Below are 15,036 nucleotides of genomic sequence, written 5' to 3'. Positions count from 1 at the left end.
TAACCATCCAAATGAGATCATAGAGTCAGTGCCCTTTTTAACAAGAACTCTGTCCACTTTTATCTTTGTATCTCTTCCCCACCCCACCATTGTGTAATATTTTGTGCAAATACTTTGGCTGATTAGAGTTACTCAGCATATGCTTTTTTTTATAAAGATAAGATAAAGGGAAAGCCATCAAAGAAGCAGGTGGGGGGGGGGAAGATATTGGTACAAAGGAAGAATCTGCATGAAAGTATTCATTCAACCCACATATATCATTTCTCAAAGACTGTACAATATGCTCCTTATTGTGCTGATCCTTGGGTGGGTAGAGAATACAAAAAGGCTTCATGTATCATATGAAACTCCACTAAGAATGCAAAGGTGCTACATATGCCCTCCTAACATTTAAAGATGTCCTCATTGCTTACACAATTTTGGAACCTTGTATAAAAAATAAAACCTTTCCTGAGCCCCTGATAGCCTTTAAAATTAGAAGTCTCAAAATGATAATTTAAAACCAGCCATATTCTGTAAACTGCTCAATGAAAAATTACTGAGAAGTTCCTGAAATCACAAGACAAGAGTATTTTATGTCCCTTGCAAGTTCCCCCAATTGTTTCTAATTGATCTTTTTGCTCTGGATTCAATAAAAATCAGTGGTTTCCATAGCAACCATTGTAAGATGCTCTCCTAGAGAGAAATGCTCCTTCTTTCATGTGCCTTAGAGACTCCCCCCCCCCCCCCGCCATGACCATACATGCCTTCATCAACTGAAATCAGAGATAAGTACCAATGCTAAGCAGACACGAAACCTTATGAGGTACAAAGTCAGTTTAAATATTTGTCATCTTTAAAATCACACAGATAACCCCATGATAAAGAGTACCATTAAAAAGGAGACTGTTAAAAAGGATAAGTTATTTCCAAATCCTAGCATATGCTCTGTTGATCCCATTCTCATTCTATGAAAGAATAATCCTTTAAATAAATCTTTTCTTTAATTTTGCACATATACTATTCACACTCAACAAAAAAATAACTTGACAGCCAAATTGCAACTGAGTTCTTTCATATTTTTAGTCTTACTGTGAAATATACTCATGGGGTGAGAGGAGTTGCTTTTCTTTCTCCCATGCTGTCTAAATCCCACTACTCAAGAGGTCTACATGCAATGATAGACTTAGAGGTTGACATCTGTCAGTAAACTTTCCACCTATACCTCCAAAGTTCCCTTAGGTTTTGAGTGGCACTTATTCTGCTGTTTATGGACCCTCAACAAGGTTCTTGGATAGATTTGAGGGGGTCCATAAATTGGATGGGGGAAAAATCTGTATTTCAATATAATTGGTTTCCTTCGCAATCCCATGTATTTTTCTCTGTGGATTTATAAGCATGGTTTTTAAGAAGACATCCTTAGGCTTTACCAGACTGACATAATCTTCCATAATACAAAAAAAAAAGATCAGGTGAAGAAAATATAATTTTTTAATCCTTAAGTACTCATCAGTTCTCCTTGGTTCGAATTACTGATAGTGATCCAGAGTAGCTAGTCACTTTCTACCATCTGGAACTATGCTTCTATCCCTTAATTAGAGCATTTCTTAGATTTCAGATCTTGAATCTTTTCTCTCTATTCTTCTTCTGAGAACTAAATCACTTATAGGTTTAACAGATAATTTTACAGATTTAAAAGATTATTTGAAGATATTAAAACAAGATTACATCTTTTTAATCACACATTTCAATGGAAGGTACAGAGAATATATAAAACATCCCAATGTGCTCTGGTCCTTACCTCTTAAGCATCACCTAAAAATCTGCAGCTACCTATGAATACACTGCCATATGACTGTCATTTCATCCCTGTAATTCAATATCCCTGACATCAAACTCACCACCTTCCTTCTTCCTTCCAAGTTGATAGCATGAATTACAAGTTTTAAGTGAGTTTTAATTGCAAGTTTTAAGTTTTAATTGTAAGGATTTAAGTGAGGGATACTGTTCAAAGTCACCAGTCTCACATTCTCTTCTAGAGCCATCTGAGTCTATTGGACAGATATGGATCAGAATGACTGGAAATGACCCTAGATGCAGTGTGAGCTCCTTTAGAGTAGGTTATGAAGAAGGGCTTTGAATGCCAAATAGTTCGATAATCAGTCTATGAAGGTGACTTTCAAGCTTACAGACCCTGCCCTAAGCTATTTTCTGAACTCCTGACTTCTGAGCTTCTGCTACCTGGATACTTCATTTGCACCTTAAGTTCAGCATGCATAGTTCTATGCATATCTCTATGTATAGTTCCCCCATTCAATTGGATAATTTCTATTAATGGCACAAAATCTTAGAATCATCATTGACTCCTATACATCTAATAATTTTCCAATTTTTCCTATTCAGTCTCTAAAATAGCTCTTCTTTCTATGGGCACTGCCATCTGATAATGTTTTATCTGATCATGTTTTTCCCTCCTGTCTCCAAACTGTTTTTCACATAGTTGTCAAATTAATTTTTTCTGATGAACAAGACATTCTTTTATTTGCCTACTCCAGAAAACTTAAGAGATTTTCTATTGTATACAGGGGAGAAATTACTCTGAAACCTGGTATATGCAAGGCTCCATAAACTGGCTTTCTACCACTTTTCTGGATTATATTTCATCCTATTCTCTTTTACATATTCTATGTTTCAGTCAAACCAGGCAATAAACTGTTCTCTACCTCTGTGTATTTATAGAGATTATATTCTATATTATATTCCATAACTAAAATATACTCTATCCTCAACTTTGACTCTTGACAGTCTTTCCTTCCTTCATGACTCCAGTTTGAGTGCCACTTTTAGGAAACCTCCCTTACCACTGTTGAAAATGATTCATTCTCTCTATCTCCCTCTCCCTCTCCCTCTCAATCTTCAAATTCATGTCATCTAATCTCAACTGGGTTCTCACTTGCCTTGCATAAATCATTTTTGTTCCTATGTTATTGGCTACTATATTCTATACAACATCTATTCTGATTTTTTTCTTTCCTCACAACCTCTTCCCTAACTCTATCTCTTCTCTACTCATTTTCAGCAGATGACCTCACCTCCTGTTTACTGAGAAGATTGAGATCATCTGATATAAATTCAATTATTTTCTAAATCTTTCAATATTTTCACCCATTCAATCTTTCTTCCCTCTTCTATTCTCAAAGAAAGGAATATTCCTCATCTTGCTAAAACCATTCCTTCCACTCAAACCCTTGATCCCATTTTCTTCCACAACTATTAATCACCTTGAATGAATTTCTAATTTTCTTTCAAGCATTTCCCATCTTTCTTCTTCTAATACTTTCTTCTACTTGACCAATTAATAGACTCAAATCTCTCCTAACCTAAAAATACTTTCCCCTGATGCTTCTATCCCCAAAAGCTATCATCCTACCCTAAACTTAAAGAACAGTCTATTCATTGTCTCTCCTTCTTAGTTCCTGGCCATCTAATTTTCACTCTGATCACTTTAACAGAAATATCTTTCTCCAAGATCACCCAATAAATTTAATAGAAATGATACTGAAGGAAAGAAAAATGGAAAGATTAATTGTTCTATAGCACATATGGAGGATATGTGTGCTGGAGTAGCAATGTTTTGGGGGCATTACATTTCCATTAACTTGGAAAAATAGTGATATTTTGATTCGAAAAAGATGCCATTTACTTAACAACCCATATGCTGACTTTCCTGTATCTACAGGATATTTATGAGATTAATCAATACATGCACAAAGGATATTCTTTCAAAAGTGATTTTCTAAAAAAAAGATTACATCTTTTTAGTCACACATTTGAATGAAAGGTACACTACATAAAACATCCCAATATGATTATTATTTTTTAAAGCACTTGATTCAGTAAAGCAAAACATTGTCTTAGAAGTTCTTTTCTCATGAGGTCTCCCATACAGGAGTTAAAACAATTCTTTTATCTATGTTCTTCTCAATAATAAATTTAGACAAGATATAAAATAGAAGATGTATGCTCACCAAGATATTGACCACTATTATGGAGAATGTCTAGTACAGATTCCAAATAAAAGTGAGGTCCCTAGATCAGTGATAATAAATTTAAATAGAAACAGGAACCACTAAACCATACATAAGAACCACATATTGATTTTAAAAAACCACATTTATCTAGTTCTATTGTATTTTTATTTCTTTAAATATTTCCCAGTTGCATTTTAATTTAGATATACCACATTCAAATTAAGGGCTGCAATGCAGCCTGTCAATATTTTGACACTTTTGCTCTAGATGTTTCTGTTTGCCAGTGGTATTTGATTTATTGTATCAGATTTTAGTTTGTCTCAAATCCTCTTAAACAAGATCCATAACCATTCAAAAAATTTTGTACTAATTACCTACTCAGGAAGAACCAACAATGTCCATTATACATAAACTATGCAACTGAATGGAAAATGTAGAGAGTAGGTCTATCAATATCTGTATTTTAGAGAGAAACTGCAAGTCAATAATAAACTGAGTCTAGAATTGGATAGAATTACTTTTAATGACCACAAAGCCTCTCCCTAAGACATGGCCCATTTTAAAATTCCAATATTTTTTTAATGATGCTATATGATCATGAATAATGGGATGCAAGAGCCACATATGATAGACATAGTAAATATGTATCAGCATATTACCAATGAAGAATCACACACCAGAAAATATGTGAAAGATAGTATCAGAGTTATATAACTATAATAGGAAGTAAGTTGGTCATACAATGAGAATGAATGAAAGCACATTTATTAAACACAACTATATGTCAAGCACTGTGTTAAATACTGGGGATGTGAATAAAAAATGTAAACAACTCCTGCACTCAAGAATCTTATAGACTAAAATAGTGACCACATACATAGGACCTGATATCCAGGAAAATCATTTTGTCCTGGATCATTACAGAGATGGTAAGCAAGATCATATGGAAATAGATTGACATATCCCACCCAGAAACAATGGCAGAACTCAAATGATTAATCATGGTTCATGATTCTTGAACTGGAGGGAGGTAGAGTTAAGTATAAGCTCAGTGACAATGTGGCAAGCAAAGTTGTAAAAGAGAAATCTAAAGAGTGACAAATGAAATGAAGCATAAAGACTAAAGCTTTCCTGAAATATTATTCTGGGAAATCCATTAACTAATCTGGTCATCAGAGATCCAGAAAGTAAATTTCTCCAAATTAGAAATATGGTAAGCAAGGCTATGAAAGAGATATTCAGGGAGTGGGGAAATAAAGGGATATTTTTATATTTATATTCATGGCACCAAAAACAATTCCTGGCACATATTAAGTACTTAATGAATGCCTTTTGATTGATTGTTAAATCATGTGATATACTTGTACCCAGGCATACTATTCTCTTAAGTTTAAGGCAGGATGAGACTTTTAGGGGATGACAAGGTCAAGGTACCCATGAAATGGATTCTATTTTGCTGCTATATTCTATATTTTCTCTCCTTATCTTACCAATTCCCTTAGATCCAGTTATCACCTCTTTACAGAAAACTCCCAAAGTTATGTATCTCTACTCTTAATCCTTTCCCAGAATTTTGGTCTCATATATACAGATGCCCACTGAACATTTTCACCTGGATGTTTAAATATTTCTAAAATTGAATTCGACCATTATTATTGACAGCAACACCATCCTCTGAATAATCTAGGCTTTTAACAGAAATCTAGAGGAAGAAACTCTAGATTATTAGATAAATCCAACCTCTCTTCTGAAAGATGTGCAGCATAAAATGAATAAAAGTCACATTGCAATAAAAAAAGCGTGAATGAGTTGAAACCTATTCCATTTGAGGACATTACCCACATATATGTAATTGATCACATATATTGAAATAGAGATAGAGAATGAATCTGTGATTTTGCTGATGCAGATGAATAAATTCCTCTACTGAGACAGATGGGTACTGCCCTTGGGATTTATACTCTTAGAACAAAGACTTGCCTGGGATCACATAGCTTGTATGTGTCAGAGATGAAAATTAAATTCATATCCTCCTGAGTCCAAGACTGAATCTCTAGTCACTACATTGCCTCTCACAGTATCAAAATATCCCCCAAATCTGCTGCCCTTGATATCTCAATGGTCTTTGACAATATCGACAATTTTCTCCTTGATACTTTGTAGGGCAACACAGCCCTAATCTTTTCCTAATTCTTCTGCCTCCTCATCTATTTCAAAACTGTTGAAGTGTGAGTGTCCACCAAGGGTCTATCTTTGGTTGTCTTTTATCTTACTGCTATATTCTCTCCTCTGGAAATCTTAGGTCCTGTTCCCTTAGATCCAGATCACTTTTATGCAAATGGATCCCAAAACTATGTATCTCTAATCTTAACTTTTTCCCAGATCTTTGGTATCATAAATTCAGATATCTACTGGACATTTCCACTTGAATTTCTCAATGATGTCAGCATCAGCATCATCTCCAAGTCATTCAGGATTTTAACAGTTATCATCTTTGAGTCTCTTTTCTCTCAACCCAAACATCCAACCAGTTTCCAAGACTTAGTGATCATAGCACAATAGCTTTCATATTCAATCAATCCTTTCCTTATAGTCATCATCCTGATTCAGTATGTCATCTCTTCTCTTAGACTGTTATAATAGCCTAATAATGATTGTAACTGCTTCTGAGTTTCTGAGGACCCTTTCATCTCTGAAATTCAGTGATTCTGTGAAGGTTTTCCACAATCTGGTTTCAGACTACCCTTTTAGTCTCCTTTTATTTTGCTTCCCTTCACATTCTCTACATTCTAACATATACTTTATTCTGCTCATTCCTGCTTCCATATTATTTCACATGCTGTTCTTCATATCTAGGATAGACTCCTTACCTGCTCCTTCCTCTTCCCCTACTCATTCTCCATCTATTGAAACTTATTTTATAAAATATAGGGTTTTTTATCTATATGAAATCTATTTTAAAAAGTCCTGAAAGTCACTTTTTTTCACAGCACCTTTCTTGGATCTCTCCTTTGTACTTATTCCACATCTTTTACTGTTGAATAAAGAAAATATGTAAAAGTTGATTTTTGAGAGTCAGAAGATCTGGATCCAAATTTTAGCTCTTCAATTTTCTACTCTATGACCTGGGGAAAGTCACTGAACCTCTTTGAGACTCAATTTCCCTATTTATGAATCACAGAGTTGAACTAGAGGACCTCTAAAGCTCCTTCCACTTTTAGATTTAGGACTCTATGACTCTCTTCCAACTCTAACTATGATCCTATTTATGTCTATGTCTGTTTCCCCCTTTAAATTCACAGTGCCTTAAGAACAGAATTTGTGTCATATTAATTTCTATATTTCCAACCTAATGCAGTATCACATGATTATAGAATTTGAGAGCTATAAAGGACCATGGACAAAGGGAGCCTGTCTTTAACATAACTGACAAGAGGTCCTCCAAACTCTGATGACCTCAAAGGAGGGATTCCTACCACTTCTTCCAGCAGCCCATTCCACTTAGGGACAGATCTGGTACTTCAGAAGGATATCCCAACATAAACCTAAAAACAACCTCTTTACAGCTTCCATAAGTTTTTTTTTTTCTGATTTTGTCATCTGGAACCAAACAAAGCAATTCTAATTCCTCCTTTATATGACATTTCCTCAAATTTAACATAGCTCTCATTCCCTCCCACCCAAGTCATATTGAACAAATGTTGGAATTTATTCCAACTTTGGTTCCAATTCATTCCAATGGAATAAAAACCCACACATTATAAGCTGGGGTGTGTCTGTTTGCATATGAATATTTGCATGTATGTATGTGTGTTAAAAGAAGGAACCAGATTAGAACAACATAAAAATTTAAATTAAAAAAAACAATAACTTAGAGCTAAAGTAGTTAAATCTGACAATTTGTTGAAGTTAGAAGATGGCAGACTGACCAGCTGATTGGTTATCCAAACTGCCTTCTATTGTATACCTGTGCTGCAGAGCCTTTTGAGTAAAATAATTCAATTTTGATGTCCCACCTAAGGTCAGTAAGAAATTCATCCTAAGGGATGAATTCACACAACTCCAAATCACCAGAGATTGATTTATAAAACAAAGAGCCAATGAATTAATTATTTTAAGTATTTCAGCCTCCAAGTGAACTGGAATGTTCATGTCAGTTAGATAGGATGCTATCTTCACAGAGAAGAATCATATGGCTCAATCAGTATAGGAATGCCACGCAGTAATATAGAAACAGAGATGCATTTCCTAGCATGGAAGCACCTTAGTAAGGTAAGGAAGTATGACTGTCATGTCTTTCCCATCCCATGGTCTACTTTCATGTCTATGTATGTGTGTATATATACATGTGTGTATATATTTGGGTGTGTATTATGCATGTATGCTTTTATGCACATAATATACATGTAGATAAATGTGTGCATATGTATGTTATGTGTATGCACATGCATGTATATTTATAGTAATTGGCTATATTCCAGGATCTTCTTTCTCTCTTTTAGATCAAAGACAAGTATGCTTTATGTAACCTATAAAAAGGAAGGGAAATAGAGAGGAGACAGAAGGAAAAAGAAAAGAGGGATGGAGAGAGAAAGAGTAGGGGAGGGAAAGAAGAGAAGAAAAGATAGAGGAGAGACAGAAGGAAGGGAAAAAAGGCAAAGAGAGAAAGGGAAAATATGATAGAAAGGAGAGGAAATGGGGAAAAGGGTGATAAAGAAGAGAATGTGAAGAGAGAAATAAGAGAAAGAGAAAGTGGGTAAGACAGAAGGCTAGGATTAACTGCTTAACCAGTCAGATTGAACCACATGGGGGTGGTTCATAGATACAAAGTATTTTCTGAATCCTCTTTGTTCATTAGCTCACTTGAGCTTTTGTTTTGTTTTGTCACTTATTGGAGATGACACTGGAGGTCTGATTCAGGCTTCTTAATAAGAATTAAAAAAGGAACCAGATTAAACAACAAAAAATTTAAATTAAAAAACAACAACAAGTAGAACTAAAGTAGTTAAATCTGGTGGGTTGTAGAAATTAGGAGATAGCAGTTTGATCAGGTGATTGGTTGTCTACACTAAGTTTGAACATGAGAGTGATTTACTAAAAAGAGTTACAATGTGACATATTACATATTACTGTGATTTAAATATGCATGTCCACTTTTTGTGGAGGACCTTAAATGCCAGATGAAGAATTTGACTTTATGTGGTAAGTCTGTGTAAAATCGTTTAAGGTTTGTGATAAATGGAGTGAATTGATTAAGACTGTGATTATTTTTAGGACTATATATACTTAAAGCTAAAAGGGACCTAAGAAGTCAGATAATGTAATCCCTTTATTTTTACAGTTGAGGAAACTGAGGCCTATTGAGGTAAAATGACTTGGCCAAGGGTACACAGGTAATTAAATGGCAAATCAGGGATTTTGATCACTTTACCATTGAATACAATGGTAAATAAGATAAACCTGAACCATTTAAAACTGAAAGAAATAAAAAGGATTAATTGGAAAGCTGTGACAGTAGACTAAGAGAGTTAATGGAATTGAACAGCAGCAGTCCAAGAGGGAATGCATTGGCAGTGAAAAAAAATAATGAAGACCAATTTGAGGATATTATGGAAGCAAAATCAATAGTTCTTGGCAACTAATAGAATGTCAAAGTTGAAAGAGAGAGAGAGAGTAGTCAAAGATTATTCCAAAGGGTTGAGACTAAGTGACTTGGAGATTGTGAATCCACTGACCAAAATAAAGAAGTTAGGAGGCAAGACATGCTTTACGGAAAAGATGAAGAATTTTTGTTTAGTTTTAATGAGCTTGGAATGCTGATAGACATTTTTTATTGTAGTGGACAGAAAACCAGTAAACCACTTTTGCAAACTTGAAAATGTTTTCTAAATGTTGATTTAAATCACCATCATCATCATCATCATCAATTATTGTTGAAGTATGAGATTTTGGTTCAAATCCTGTCTAGCTGCTATCTTTCACAAATCAACTCAAGAAGTATTTATAAAATGCTTACTGGATAATGGGTTTAACCTCTCTATTCTGTCCTACAAAACTATATTGTAGAACTTAATGATTTAAGATCTCTTCATCTACATTCAGCAAGATTGTCAGATTGTTGGAAATTCTTGAGAACCTAGAAAAGATAACAGTTATGAATATACAGATTTGAGAGTTAGCTAGCAGAGGTAAAACTGAAAACTGACTGGCTAAGAGTACCAAGAGTTTGTAGAGAGAAGTGATGGTTAAAGGATTGTCCCTTAGAAATTTGAACTTAAAGAAACAAAAGGAGTGATCAGAGAATTGGAAGGAGAACTGTCTGTGGCATTTGTTGTTTATTCTTCATTCTTGAAGAAGACAATGATGTCAGAGAAGTGATGCCAAGACAAGCATGTGAATTTGATTTGAATGAGGGGGGCTGTGCTAAGTCACTAGTCTCATTTTTTCCTTCATAGCCATCTGGATCTAATGGTCAGATATGGATCAGGATGTTTGGAGAGGACCCTGGGTGAAAGACAATCAGGGTTAAATGACTTGCCCAAGATCACATAGCTAGTAAGTCTCAAGTATCTGAGATTTGAACTCAGATCCTCCTAACTCCAGGGCTGGTGTTCCACCTGTGGCATTTAAGAAGTTCAAGAGATGTAATTTCTGTGCGACATAATCATTTTATTAATAATTCAAGAATTTTTAATAAAAGGTCAGTGATATTCTCAAATGCCAAAGTTATGGTGGCAGTGTTGGGCTCACAACTTATATGCCCCTGAAAGAGGGGAATTCCTGAAGATAGTGATGAACTCCACTTGGTTGCCAGTTTAATGAGAGGTAGACTTTAGAAAGAGAAGTGAGTTCACTCCAGTGAGGGACTGAATGACTCATGTCACTCTTGGACAGAGAGAGACGATTCCCACTCCCAACCTTGGGCAATCTAGACTAGGAATCTATATCCCCCATCCAAGCTTGAGCTAGTTGGGTGGAATAGAAATACCCAAAATGAGGACAATGGTTATTCTATCTACTATTAGCCTCACCCTTGAGAAATTAGACAAGGAAATAAAACAAAGGAAGAAACCTGGGATCTCCCCAATTTTAATATTTGACTATTGATATGAGAGAGAAATAATCATTTTTCTTTCATCAAAGTCCAGTCAAAAGGGAAGTCAAAGGAGGAGAAAGTACCCAGAAGGAAAGGGAGAAGTCAACAATATCAGATGTTACAAAACTGTGGCACATGGTAAAGGATGAGAAAAGGTAATCAGATTTAGGAAAAAGGAGATCTTTAATGACCTTTCAGATAACAGTTTCAGTAGAGTGGTAGAGATGGAACCTAGATTGCAAGGGGTTAAAGAATGAGTGAGTGCATCATAACTCTTTACTCTGAAAACTCTTTGCAATGTCTAACTCAATGCCCTCCTGTTAAATCTTAGACCATTCCTTCTTGTGTTATCCTTAGCTGAAACAGTAAATATTGCTCAGTATCAGTCAGACCTCTTTGTATATTGATACCAATGGGCTACTATTAAGGCCTCCCTCTGACAATGATTCTTCTGGATCTAACTTGATATTCCTAGGCAATGGATTCAAAAAAAGAATTCATCTCTCCTGGGGCCTGGCTTTATCCCACTGAGCTTTTAGAATCAAGCAAGAGAATATAAAGAATCCTAAAACCTTTAGGTTCCTTTCCTAGGATGGCTGCTTTTTCATCAAATAAAGCCAAGACATGCTGTTCCAAGTTAATGTATGTTAGCCATAAAGGAGAGACAGAATTGTGATTTAGTAGGTATAGCTAATAATGCAAGGCTCTTCCATCTTTCTTTTTTGATACTAATAATTTCCATAGAGTCAAGAAAATATTTACATATTTAGTAGATACAGGTAGTAGATCACATATAAGTAAATTAAGAAGGTCAGAAAATGTTGAAATAAAAATAAATAAAACTGAAATAAAACTGAAAATTGTCATAAAAAAACCAGAAGAAAAACCATGTATAAACATAAACTTTCAGAGAAGATTTGTAAATGCATTGATTAAATATAGGTATTTACCAAATAAGTCTTTTATTTTTCAAATATGTATTCATCAGAGATTCCCATAGTTTTAGGAAACCCAGAAGAAAGAATAAATAGCTTCCATATTTTATACAGGTTTTAATGTAGGTCTCGTTTCATGATTTCCCCTAATGCACATGCATCATTCATGATCTCAGATGAATCCTAACTGCTGCTTCATCATTCCCCTGTCTGACCCTTACCAACACTCTACCTCAGTTCCCCAGTAAATATTCAAAATTTTTTCTATCATTGTATGTACCAGCCATTCAGCTCTCATCTCAATTGTTTTGTGACTTCCACCTGTGATAAATATGGAGGATCACAGGATCATAGATTAAGAGACATAGGGGAACTTAGGAGCCATATAGTTCAACCTATTCATTTTATAGATACAGAAGCTGAGGCTCAGAAAAGTTAAATGATTTGTCCTATATCACACAGGTGAAATATGATAAAGGCAGGATTAAAATCTAGGATATTTGGCTTCTAATCCAGCACTCTTCACATTATACCATGATGACTTTCAAGTCCTACAATTTCATCTTTCTGACTCTACTTTCTTTCCTCTCCAATTCATGCTTCAAGTTGTTTTCAATATAATTATTCTTTCATATTGATATGGACATGTCATTTCTCTGTTGAAAAATCTTTTTTTTTATCTCAGGTCCATTTATCTGGCATTCAAAGACTTCTACAATCTGGCAACGTCTTCCCTTTGCAACCTTGTCTCATTAAGACACTACAAATACTCAAAATGACAAAAATGACTTTTCCTATCTCATATGCTCAGTGATCTCTATGCCTTTGCAGCTCCCAACTCCCATTTCTGGGAGGTCTTCCTCTATTATCATCAAATTTTAACCCCTTAAAGACTAACCCCCTCCATGAAGTCTTCCTTGATCTCTCCAATGAATTTCATAAATCGCTTTGCCTTAGAATTCTTTACCACATAATCATGTAATTTATCTCTAAAAATTGTAAAACACATAAGAACTGTATCTTACTTAAATTTTCTACTTATTCCAGTTCCTAAAACAATGCTTGGCTCAGAGTAGAGGCTTAATAAATATTTGATGAATGACCAACTAAAATGTAACCATGTAAAAGATAAGCTAGAATCTAATTATAGCCTTTAATCAATTAACCAGAGGAGATTTAAAGCTTGCTCTGTGCCAGACACTGTGCTTTTCAAGGCAAGGTTATAATATAAAGTGATTCATACAATTTAAGAGGAGGAAAAAGAATAAGAGAATAAGAACATACTAGTGTTTTTACAGTATTTTCTAGTAGTTGTCCCCTATAAGAACTCATTCATTAGTAAGTCTTTTATAATGGAATAGAGATCATTCTCCAGATTGTCCATCACCACCATTAACCAGCCAAGGGAGCATAATCTTAAAAAGCTATGTCTATCCCTTTGCTCTGATTTCAGTCTCACCAAGCAACTTTTGATTGCTAATTTAGATTCGTAGTTGCCTTAAATATTTCTTAAGGCATGCCATAATTGAGACTCATATTTGTCCAATTTAACAAAGTTTTATAATATTAGAAATTATAAAATGTCTTTCAGGGATGTGTGGCAATTAAGTATCAAATTCTGACCAAAATAAAAAAAATCCTTAATGACAGACTCAATTCTTTGCCCTCTATGTGAATCCATTAGGTATAATTAGATATAACAAATACATGCTTGCCCAGTCACATATGGCTACACAGAGAGTGAAGGCTATAAAGATTCTCCACTTTGGCTGCAGTGGTAGTTTAAAAAGGAATGAGTTTGAGAATATTGACAGAACTAAGTTCCCAAAGAAGGAACATGACCATGTAGTTACACTCATCTTCTCTCAGGATCCTAGGGATAATCCTGTTATTAGAGGAATTCACTACCTATCCTCACCACTCTGTCTCTCAAGTCCCCTTCAGTGGGTTTTCATTTGCTTAAACCTAGACATTCACATCAATCTTACATTTAGATTTTAACCTTAAACTTTATTTAACAATAAAGCAAAAGAAAAGATACTCCTATACTAAGATAAATACAGGAATAATAAATGTACCAAAATCTATGTTTATAAGCATGGGTCATATTCTCCCATCAGTGCAGTCAGTATCTATAGAACAGAATAGGTACACATTTATAGAAATCTGCCAAAGAAATATGAGTGAGGAAACCCATTTGCTCAGGATGACTCAAAATGCACTGCTGGCTTTGATGTCATTATCAGTTCAAGAACATTTGTGCCATATGAAAGAATTTAGCTGCTAATTGCTACCCTTTTGATCCTCACCACTTCCCAGCTGGGCAAATCTCCTCTCAAACTGTCAAAGTATTTATAAGTTCTTTCAATTCACAATCATCCGTGAAAGTGTGGTAAGAAAATGTTACATTTTTAATTTGTATAGAAGTACACTTTAGGCCAGAGAACTGCAAAGCTCATAAAGCTGGCAATACAGCCAAGCCTAGACAGCTATTTACTCACCAGAATGCTCTACTGGCAACATTAGCAACCAGAGTTCATAAAAAAAAAATATAGCTACATGCCCTTCTGAGAGATTTGACCTCTCTAAAATTCTAAGCAGTACAAAAGCATAATATCTGTCATTGAAGTTCTTATTCAATGGGGTTGAACCTTTACTCCAACCAATTAGGAATTTAATAAATAAGCCTTCTGACACTACACTGATAAATCTGCCAGCTTCTTCACATAGTTCCCCTTGCCTTTACTTCAGTCTTCATTTGCCAGGTTCTCCACCTTCATTACTGCAAATGACTTAAAACAAAGCATCCTACTGTTCAGTGACCCATATATTACTTATGATGTTAAAACTGACCAGATCTCTCTTATTAAATTCCCAATTCTTATTGAATCATCCCTTAGTGTTCATCTACTTCTTTGATTTTTTCATTTTGTGACTTTTAATCTCCTAAATCTCAAAACAGTTCCATGCAAATGAGTTAAGAAACTATAATTGT

At 34.8% G+C, this 15,036-nt stretch overlaps 1 protein-coding gene across 1 annotated transcript in view; it reads left to right on the top strand.

Annotated features, from left to right (window-relative positions):
* LOC141500920 (ras-related protein Rab-3C) overlaps positions 1–15,036 on the top strand; it is a 73,456-nt gene that overhangs the window by 45,224 nt on the left and 13,196 nt on the right. The window lies entirely within an intron of this gene.

Source organism: Macrotis lagotis, chromosome X (genome assembly GCF_037893015.1).
Source record: "Macrotis lagotis isolate mMagLag1 chromosome X, bilby.v1.9.chrom.fasta, whole genome shotgun sequence".
Taxonomy (NCBI): Eukaryota; Metazoa; Chordata; class Mammalia; order Peramelemorphia; family Peramelidae; genus Macrotis; species Macrotis lagotis.
This window is presented reverse-complemented; position numbering and strand designations above follow the sequence as displayed.